Source organism: Marmota marmota, unplaced genomic scaffold, assembly GCF_001458135.2.
Source record: "Marmota marmota marmota unplaced genomic scaffold, marMar, whole genome shotgun sequence".
Lineage (NCBI taxonomy): Eukaryota > Metazoa > Chordata > Mammalia > Rodentia > Sciuridae > Marmota > Marmota marmota.
The window spans coordinates 47,767,938-47,777,301 of NW_025999968.1; the positions used below are offsets into that span (position 1 = coordinate 47,767,938).

The window sequence follows — 9,364 nt, forward strand, 5'->3', positions numbered from 1 at the left end:
GATCTAGTAAACTCACCCAAGAAGATTTGGTTGAACAGTCAGGAAAACATGCTGCCTCCAGACCTTAGCTTTGAACTGGCAAAAGGGATTATTCACTCCTCATGTGATTCATAGTCACAGTGAATCAGAACCCAGGTTGGACAGTGGTACAGATGGCCCCCCTTGCTTTCATGGGTCAGTCACTGCTTCAGGTTTTCAAAATTGAGCCAAGATTGATTCTTATGATGGAGAATCATTTTTTTGTGAGAGAAAAACAAAGCACATCAAAGTGCAATAATTTTTTTTTTTCAAATTGTACACTTGCTTTTAGAGACATAGTGTCTTTGGCGTTGACTTGAAAGCTGTGGTGTTGAGTCTTTTAGGAGGTGGAAGGTAATGGCTTCAGACAGAAGAAATAAACTAGAACCTCAGGAATCCTTTTGGCTTGGCATGATGGAATCTAGTGGCAAGAACACTGTATATATCTAAAAATAAATAATAACTTCAAGAAAATGAAGTTTTCTTGAAGCAGAGTTTCATAGTGTGCCCTTTCCTGGTCTTACCTGCTGTAGCTGTCATGCTTGTGGCTTCTTTCCTACCCTCTGTCTCTCCTTTTGCTGTTCTTCTCCATTGTTTCTTACTTTGACCAACTCACTGGTTTTTCATTCTATTCTTTCTTTTTGGTTATCCAAACAAAAAAAAAAAAAAAAAACACAAACAATTGGCTTTCCTTCCTCTTTTGTTATGGTTTGGAGATAAAGTATCTCCCAAAGACTTACATGTTGCAGGTTTGGTCCCTAATGAAACAGGGTTCAGAGGTGATTGGGTGATGAGGACAATAGAGTCATCCATGGATTAATCCACTGGTGGATTCTTTTTTTATATATATATGTAAGTTTTTTTTATTGGTTGTTCAAAACATTACAAAGCTCTTGACATATCATATTTCATACATTTGATTCAAGTGGGTTATGAACTCCCATTTTTACCCCAAATACAGATTGCAGAATCACATCGGTTACACATCCACGTTTCCATTGGTGGATTCATAGCTGAATGATCTATTGGGAGGTGGTGGAAACATTAGGAGGCAGAGTCTAGTTGGAGGAAGTGGATAGGTCATCGGGAACTTGTGCTTGAGGGGTTAATCATACCATATCCCTGCCCACCATCTCCGTCTGTTTATTTCTTTCTCACTCTTTCCTTCTTTCTCTTCACTTGCTAGCTGCTATGAGGTGAGTCCATACCCTCCCTACCACCACACTCTACCTCACATAGGCCTAAACATGGAGCCAATAAACTATGGACTGAAACCATGAGCCAGAATAAATATTTTCTCCTTTAGGCTGTTTTTCTCAGGTATTTTGTCACAGAAATAGAGCTAAGACATTATGTGTTTGCAACTATTCGAAAACACAATCTGTATCATTTTAATATTCTAACTTTTTCCCCCCATACAAAATAGAACATAGTTTTCTTTATCTTTCCAGTCTCTTTTCCCTAGTGTGCCTTCCTTCTGTTTACATTATTACTAAATTTTTTATATCCAGGATTGAGAAATTCAATTCTCATGAGAAGATGAAGCAAAAATACATGTGTCAGAAAGATGCAGAACATCCAGTAGTTATCTAAATCTCAAAAAAATATATATTTTTTTAATAACAAGGAATCCAAAGGCTGTTGATAGTTGGCATTTAACAGCTCAAAGGCCTAGTCTTGCTGGGCACCTGCCCTACTATGGTTAGTATGAATCAGGGAAGGCAAGTGGAATGAATGAGAAAATTGGAGTCTGTTATATATTTTGTGAAGCAGAACAGGAAGAACATCAATCCATAATTGTATAAATGTGCTTTAAAAGCTAAATTGCTTCTACGGCAACCGTATTACATAGTTGATGCTGCATTTTACTAATATCATAGAAGAAATTACCTTGTAATGTAATTTTCTTAGCACTTATATGAACATTACCCCACTGTTGATGCTGGAACTGTGTCTTATATGCTATTGCATCCCAATATTATCAGAGACCATATTACAAGGTACTCAGGAAACATTTTTTTTTAAAAGATTACCAATGTCTGCAAAATATGTTCTAATCTTACCAGCAATTTTTTCATTTATAAGGAGATATTTACTAGAAAAAATTTTTTTTACAACATATCTCTTTTTTCTGTTACATTGAATTTCCCTATTTATCTTTTAGAGGTTTATGAATTCTTTAGAAATTGTGTGCAATATTTTGTGTATATGTTCATTTTTTATTAAGTAAAAAAAACATAGTTTTAATTTAATCAGGTTCTTTTTTTTTCTTTATAATTGAACTCAGGGGCACTCAATCACTAAACCACATCCTCAGCCTTATTTTATTTCTATTTAGAGACAGGGTCTCACTGAGTTGCTTATTGACTTGCTTTTGCTGAGGCTGGCTTTGAACTCAAGATCCTCCTGTCTCAGCCTCCTGAGCCACTGTCATTATAGGCATGAGCCATGGTACCCAACTTTAATCAGGTTAAAGAAGTATTCAGTCTCTCAAATTTTAAGTTCCTCTTCAATAAGAATTTTTCAGAAAAATGTAAGTGAAAGATCAGAGGTAAAGAGCCTTGAGAGAAGACTTATTTTCAGTAAAATAACATATCTCTCTAGGGCCAATTATGCTGTAATTTCTGCTTCTTCTGACGAACCCAAAGTGTTTTACTTGAATCAAAGTGTGAAATATGATATATCAAGAACTATGTAATGTTTTGAACAACCAACAATAAAAAATTAAAAAAAAAAAAGAAAGGGCAAGGCAAAAAAAAAAAAATGTATTTACCATGACAGTTCTGATTCTGTTACTGAGGTCAGTGCCAAAATTCCTGAAAGGATTTGGGAGTCTATCTCTAGTACATGACAGGAATAGCAACAATGGGCTCTAGAAACATTCTACCAAAGTTTAGTTTCATTTTCTCAATATGAAATGGATGCAATAGAGAAGCTGTCCTTTCAAAGGTCTTCTGTTCAGCTGTAAATGCTTTTGAAAATCAGCCTGATAGTTCACATCATTCATAATCTCTGACCCCAGTAGGACCAAGAGCAGAGAAACTGACAGTATTTAGGAGTAAAGTTTGTCAGTTTAGAGGAGTTGGAACTTGATTTTTTTTCATCAAATTGTTCCAGATTAAAGTGCTGTAGACATTTCCTAAATCATGTATTTCCTGTTTTCATCCTTCTAATTAAAGAGGTTTCAATTGCTCTTGAAATGATCTAGCAGATGTCTGAAGATTTCTGTGTACCACTCTGTACATCTGGCTTAGCATATCTAGGGGAATGATGATGTGTAGCTTAACACATTTAACTTTGTGTTGAATAACATCAAATTGATAACAGCTTCATTTGCAATCTTAAATCTGGAACCTCAGACATTCCTGGTCTACAGATTAACAAAATCCTTTAGCAATGTTAATTCCTCTCCCACCCCCAGGCCCCCAGAAAGACATGCAGATTGGTAAAACAAAAGAAAAAATATCAAAATTAAAACAACAACAACAACAAGGAAAAAACAAAAAACCTTCCCATCCAACCAGGAAGATTCCCTACTCTGGGCTGGTGCACCAAGTTAATTACAAGCCTGTATGATTTACTGTCTTCAGCTAGCTTGTTTTGTACTCAAATGAATACAAAGTGTAATGCTTTCCATTTAATTGTTGACTATTATGCTTTTGCAATTCTAAACATGGTTGTTTCTGAAATGAAAGTCTCTTCTTCTTTTGTGTGTGTGTGTAAAATGATATGTTAGCAAAGAAAAATGAAGAAGTTGGTAACCAAAGAACAAAGGGTGGCATATTTTATAATTTTTCAACTTCTGGAAGAATCAAGGAGGGATCTTTGAGAGCTGTTGATTCACATAATGGAAAATTTTTACTTAGTGTGATTAAGAGATGGAACTTGAAAGGATGGGATAGAAAAAGCCTGGTAGATTACTCTTGATTCTCTGGAAATACCTGCTCTTGGAAATATAACATGCTGTGTAAGAAGATTGAGAACCCTGCTGGAGAGGACCCTACTTGGAAAGATTACATAAAGACAGAGGGACCCAGCTGGGACTGACCTCCTGGCTGTCCCTGCATCAACACCAGGTGTGTGATAGAGCCTGGCTTGGACATTACAGTCATGTGATGTGTGCAGCAGTCATATCACTGGGCGGAGCTCTGACTCATGAAATCACTAAATTTGGGGATGGTTGGCTAACAGCACTTTATGAACAAAAATCTTCATTAACTTTTAAATTATGTGACCAACCTTTCAGCAACATTTTTGCTTATCCCCATTGTGGCTACAAAGTCTTGCTCCACACCAAGATTTTAGATAAACCTGTGTTTGAGTCAGAGGGTATATCTGGACCCCTCGAGTGAGTGACTCTATACAAACATTAGATTGGATGGTGGGTGGTCTTACTCCAAGATTTTGTGCCAAATCTAGTAGCTGTGATACTTTGTTTTTCTTATGCTCCTCCCTCGTAGTTTAGCCCCAATATCTGCTCAGGTTTCTAACGTGGCAGCCTTCCTTTTGTTCCACTCTAACTTGTGATCTTTACCTGTTTTCATCTATGTAATCACTTTCTATTAGTACCAAAACCAAAGTCAAGCATTCAGCACCTGTTGACAGCACTCCTTCATTATCTCAGGGTTCTGGAGGCTCAGAGTGTCTCAGCCAAGTCTCTGCTCTGGGTTTTACAAGGCTGGCATTAAGATATTTGTAAGGCTGTGTTCTTCTGATCCCTCCAAACGTGAATCTGATTCCATGTTTGGCTTAGTCAGTTTTCTGCAGCTATATTAGAATACTACAGAATAGGATATTTATAAAGAAAAGAAATTAATTTCTCACAATTCTGGAAGACTTGGAAGTCCAAGGTTGAGAAGTTAGCATCTGATGAGGGCCTTCTTGCTGCATCATAACATGGCAGAAGATGCAATGGTGAGAGAGAACCCCGGGGGTTGAAGTCATATTTTTATAAGGAACCAATCTAGAGATAACTAATGTCCTCCCAGAGCAATGGCATTGATCCATGCATGAGGTCAGAGCCCTCACGACCTAATCCCCTCTTAAATGTATCACCTCTCAACACTGTTGCACTGGGTATTGAGTCTGTAATACATGAATTTTGGAGTACACATCCAGTTTCTTGCAGTTGTGAAACTCAAGTCCCTGTTTCCTGCTGGCTGTGGGTCACAGTGGTGCTCAGCTTCTAGATGCACCTGGATTCCATAACGTGTGGCTCCTTTACTCCATCTTCTAAGTCAGCAATGGAACCATGGAATCCTTCTCAGGCTTGGAATTCTCTGACTTCCTCCTTTTTCTTTTCTCTTTTGCTTTTTAGACTTTGTGAGATTACACTGGGCCTTCCCAGTTAACTTGAGATAATCTTCCAATTGTTAAGTAGTAACAATTAAGTGGCACAATACTTTCACAGCAATACTTAGGTTAGTGTTTGATTTAATAATAAAGGGATGGAAATTGTGGATATCTGTAGAAGTCCGCTTTCTAGAAAAGCATCAAAACTGGAACAGAGTCAATCCTGGAGTCAAATCCTGGAGTCAAATAGCTGAGTGTTTGCAACTATTCTGAATCCCTTGATTCCTTAGCCTCGTCCTGACTTGACTTTTTTTTTTTTTTTTAAACAGTGTTGCCTGTTAAAAATATTTCCATTGTCACATTTGCCTACCTGTTGGGAGAGCATTGACTATTCCTTGAAGCCTTTAATGCTGACTACCTGCTTAGAGTGCCATCATTTCATTCACTCACTCACTCATGTATTCAAAAATACTTCTGAAGCACTTACATGCATTGCATTCCTGGGAGCTGGTGATATAGCAGTGAAAAATAAAGATTAAGTGCTCAAAATATGAACACTTGCAGATCTGAGTATATTACAGTGTTGATGTGTAGATCTGAGTACATTACAGTGTTGATAAATTTGTATAAATGGATATATAATGAAGTTTCAAGTGATGATAAATTCCATGAAGAAAAATGGAGGAATGTATCTATTCGTGGTTGGAGTTGAGAGATTGCATTTAAGCAGAGGCTTAATGGAATGGGGTGGAGCTAGTACATATCTGGAGAAGAGTGTTCTAGGCATAGGTTTCTAGACATGGCTCATTTTTAATGCAGTGAAGAATAACAGGGAGGCAAATCAGCTGGAGCAGTGAAGCAAGGGGTAGGAAACAGGAGGGACCATCAGAGAGGTAGCTTGGACCGAATTATGTGGAGCTCTTCAGATCCTGGAAAGGACCTTGTTCTTTATATTGAGAAAAGCAGAAAGGTCCTGGAGTGTTTTTAGCAGAGGAGTTAAATGATCTGATTTACAGATTTTCATGACCAGTCCTGCTGTTGATGAAAGCAGGAAGCCCCACCAGGAGGTATTTGCAGTTGTTCAGGGTAGAAAGTACTGGTAGCATGACTCGGGTGATAGCAGTGGAGAAGCCAATATCTGGTTGGTTTTAGCATAACCTTAAAGGAAGGAGCATCTGTTGCTTGTTCTCATAGATGAATGTCCTGTCTGATCAACTCAGAGCTGGTCATACCTTCAGAAACTTCTATAGGGTTCTCCCTACAAAAGCTCTGTGTCTTTTGTATCTTATGCCTGATCCTGTCCAATTCTGTGCTTCCTGGAAACTGCCTAAAAAACATTCTAGGGAGATCTAAGGGGCAATAGAAAACATCTTTGAGTAGGCAGAAGGATAGTAAAGAAACTTGAGCTGAAGAAGCGATCCAGGCAAATTCTTCACAATGTCTATTAGGTACCAGATATGTTTGGAAGATGAAAAGGTTAATGACTCTAGACACTTTTATAGATGAAACAACTCTTTTTAACCTAAAATGAGTTCAGTTACTGTTTTTAGAATGAGTATCCTTAAAAATAATTAAGAAATACACTTTTTAGCTTTCCAAGATTTAGATGCAGTCATAAATAATAACAGCAGCAACAGAAGGTCTGTGATTCCAGTTGAAGACAAATCATGAGTTAGGAGGAAACAGGGAGACACTTTTGGTATCTAGAAGAAAGAGACATCTTCTTATGGGTCATTTCCTAGATAGGCATTAAGTGGGGTCCTGAGTTAGCTTGCTTTCCTCCATTCCTGGGAACTACCCCAGATAGTCAGTCATCCTGGAGTCCATGTTTACTCATGTGATAGACATGGACGGAACTAAGAAAGCTAGAACTTTCTACTATAACTCCTCACTTGTGTCTATATAAAAACATGCAGAGTCAATTGGTTCCAGGACCCTTCACAGATGTCAAAAATCTAAGGATGGAGAATCTGTGGATACAAGGGACAGACTATGATCACTGGTTCTGTTGTATAAACATGAGTTTGATTGAGCAAAGGAAACACTCAATGATATATCTAGAAAGACACAACAGAATTAAAAGCATTAAGAATAATTTGGACTTCACAAACATCTCCAGTTTCATTTTTTAACCATTTCTTTGTTCATTCTCTAATTTAAAAGCTACCCCTTACACCAATTTATACCTCTTTACACTTGCCAGTAATTTACTAGTTTTCCAAGTCAAATTCTCTCTCCTTTCTCCTTAAACAATAATCTTTTGTTCCACTTTGGCTTCTGATTTTATCCATACTGCTTGCCTTATACTCTGTCGTTTTCTTGCAATTTTTATTGGAATTTTAAGACTGTTCTTGATTTACTGTTGGGGTCCACATTTGGGCCTTTAAACAGTAAATTCAGTACATACTTCTGCACTTCCCCAATCTTTCACAGTTCTCCATTCACTCAGTAATCCCTCCCTCAGACACACAGTCCATAAAGATTTAAGATTCTCAGTGATTAAAGCTGTTAGTGATTGATAATAAATATTTAAGGTACTCTCAATTATGCCTGGCACTTGGGTGAATGCTAGATAACCACTGATGGTAATCATATCATGACAGTCATCTGTAATACTGGAATCTTAAGACCAACCTCACAAGACCACAGAGATGGTTTGTGAGATGTTTACTACAGTGTCTGACCCAATGAGATGCTTAACAAATATTAGCCATATTGTGATGACCAAGTTTATATATCATCTTTTTAAAAGTATAGGATTTTTTAATGATTTCTTTGAAATATATATGTCCTACTATGGGTAAAATTTAAAGTATCATTATTCTAAACTACAGTTTGAGATGAGAGGGAAATTCAGTGTTTGCAACATACACTAAAGTATATGATTTCAGGATTTAAAAGAAATTAATATCCTTAGGTAACTTAATGCTATAAATTTGTTAGCAAATATAGAGTTTTCTAATGAATTTCAAACTAAAAAAAATATTCTATGCTTGTATTCATATCTCAACTCTTTCTGGAATAAGTTTATGTACAAAAAATTAAAATGAAGCCAAATTTGTTTGCTGTTTAATCTTAATACTAAGAAGACTTTAGAGAGTGATAGTCTGGTAAGAAGAGCTTGAAGCAATAGTTCTATAGTAATTTAACTAAGAAAAAATACCGTCTATGACAAAGTGGTTGAAAGATGATAGAATTACAGATCACCTAGGACTTCCTCGAGACCTGTCTATGTGCTACCAAGGTTATGGGAAAATTAAAAATATATGAACAATAGTTTTCACCTCCAAAACATTCAGTACATACTTTAACCTAGTTTACAATTTGTATTTATTATGTCCACTGAAACCACAAGACCAATGCTTAATTTTACAGTTGTTAAGTCACACACAGGGAAGTATTTTACAAAGTAGGATATTGTTCCTCAATGAAAAATATTACAGAATAAGTCCCTGGAGGCTCAGTTCAAGCGGTTTACCTGAATAACAGAGCAATTATGTAATGCAGGGTACAAGACACAGTAATGCTTAGAGTATTGATTCCAATTTGTAGTTTACCAAAGCTGAAGAGACATTTAAAACATGATGGTCTTAGTTTTCAACAATTTTTGGTCTTTTCATTGCATTATACACCATCCCTTCTGGAATACTGAGGATACTAAGAGCTTACATTTTATATTTAATATTTAGTTATGTAAATCTTCATTATTATTGTTTACCATGAAAGTATGTTTCAAAATGAAACCTACGTAGATTTACTACTTGAATTTACTCACAGACACTAATTCAGAATTCAAAAATCTGTGCCTGTGCCACTGCTTACATCAAATGTAACATATTTATGCAATCTACTTAGTTATCTGCAGTTTCTATTCACAAAGCATGTGCATGATTTTCACTGACTGATAAATCATTGATAAAATGTAAGCAGAGTTTGTCAACTGCTAATTGTAGTGAGACGCACCAATAATGTCATGCCTGAGTGCATAATATGCATACTATTTCAATATTTCTTTTTTTTTTTTTTTTTTTTTTCCAATTATTTATTTATTTTA

The 9,364-nt window shown here is 36.4% G+C and overlaps 1 protein-coding gene across 5 annotated transcripts in view; it reads right to left on the reverse strand.

Moving 5' to 3' along the window:
* Positions 1-1,173: 1,173 nt before the first annotated feature.
* Positions 1,174-9,364, reverse strand: part of Adamts5 (ADAM metallopeptidase with thrombospondin type 1 motif 5) — a 56,091-nt gene continuing 47,900 nt past the window's right edge. For 4 of the 5 annotated variants that reach the window (XR_007347721.1, XR_007347720.1, XR_007347718.1 and 1 more), the window contains one exon: positions 6,228-6,239. The gene's annotated coding sequence lies outside the window, so the exon portion shown is untranslated. Of the gene's footprint in view, positions 1,186-6,227; positions 6,240-9,364 lie in introns of those variants that run through there. The other variant, XR_007347719.1, reaches the window with a different exon arrangement.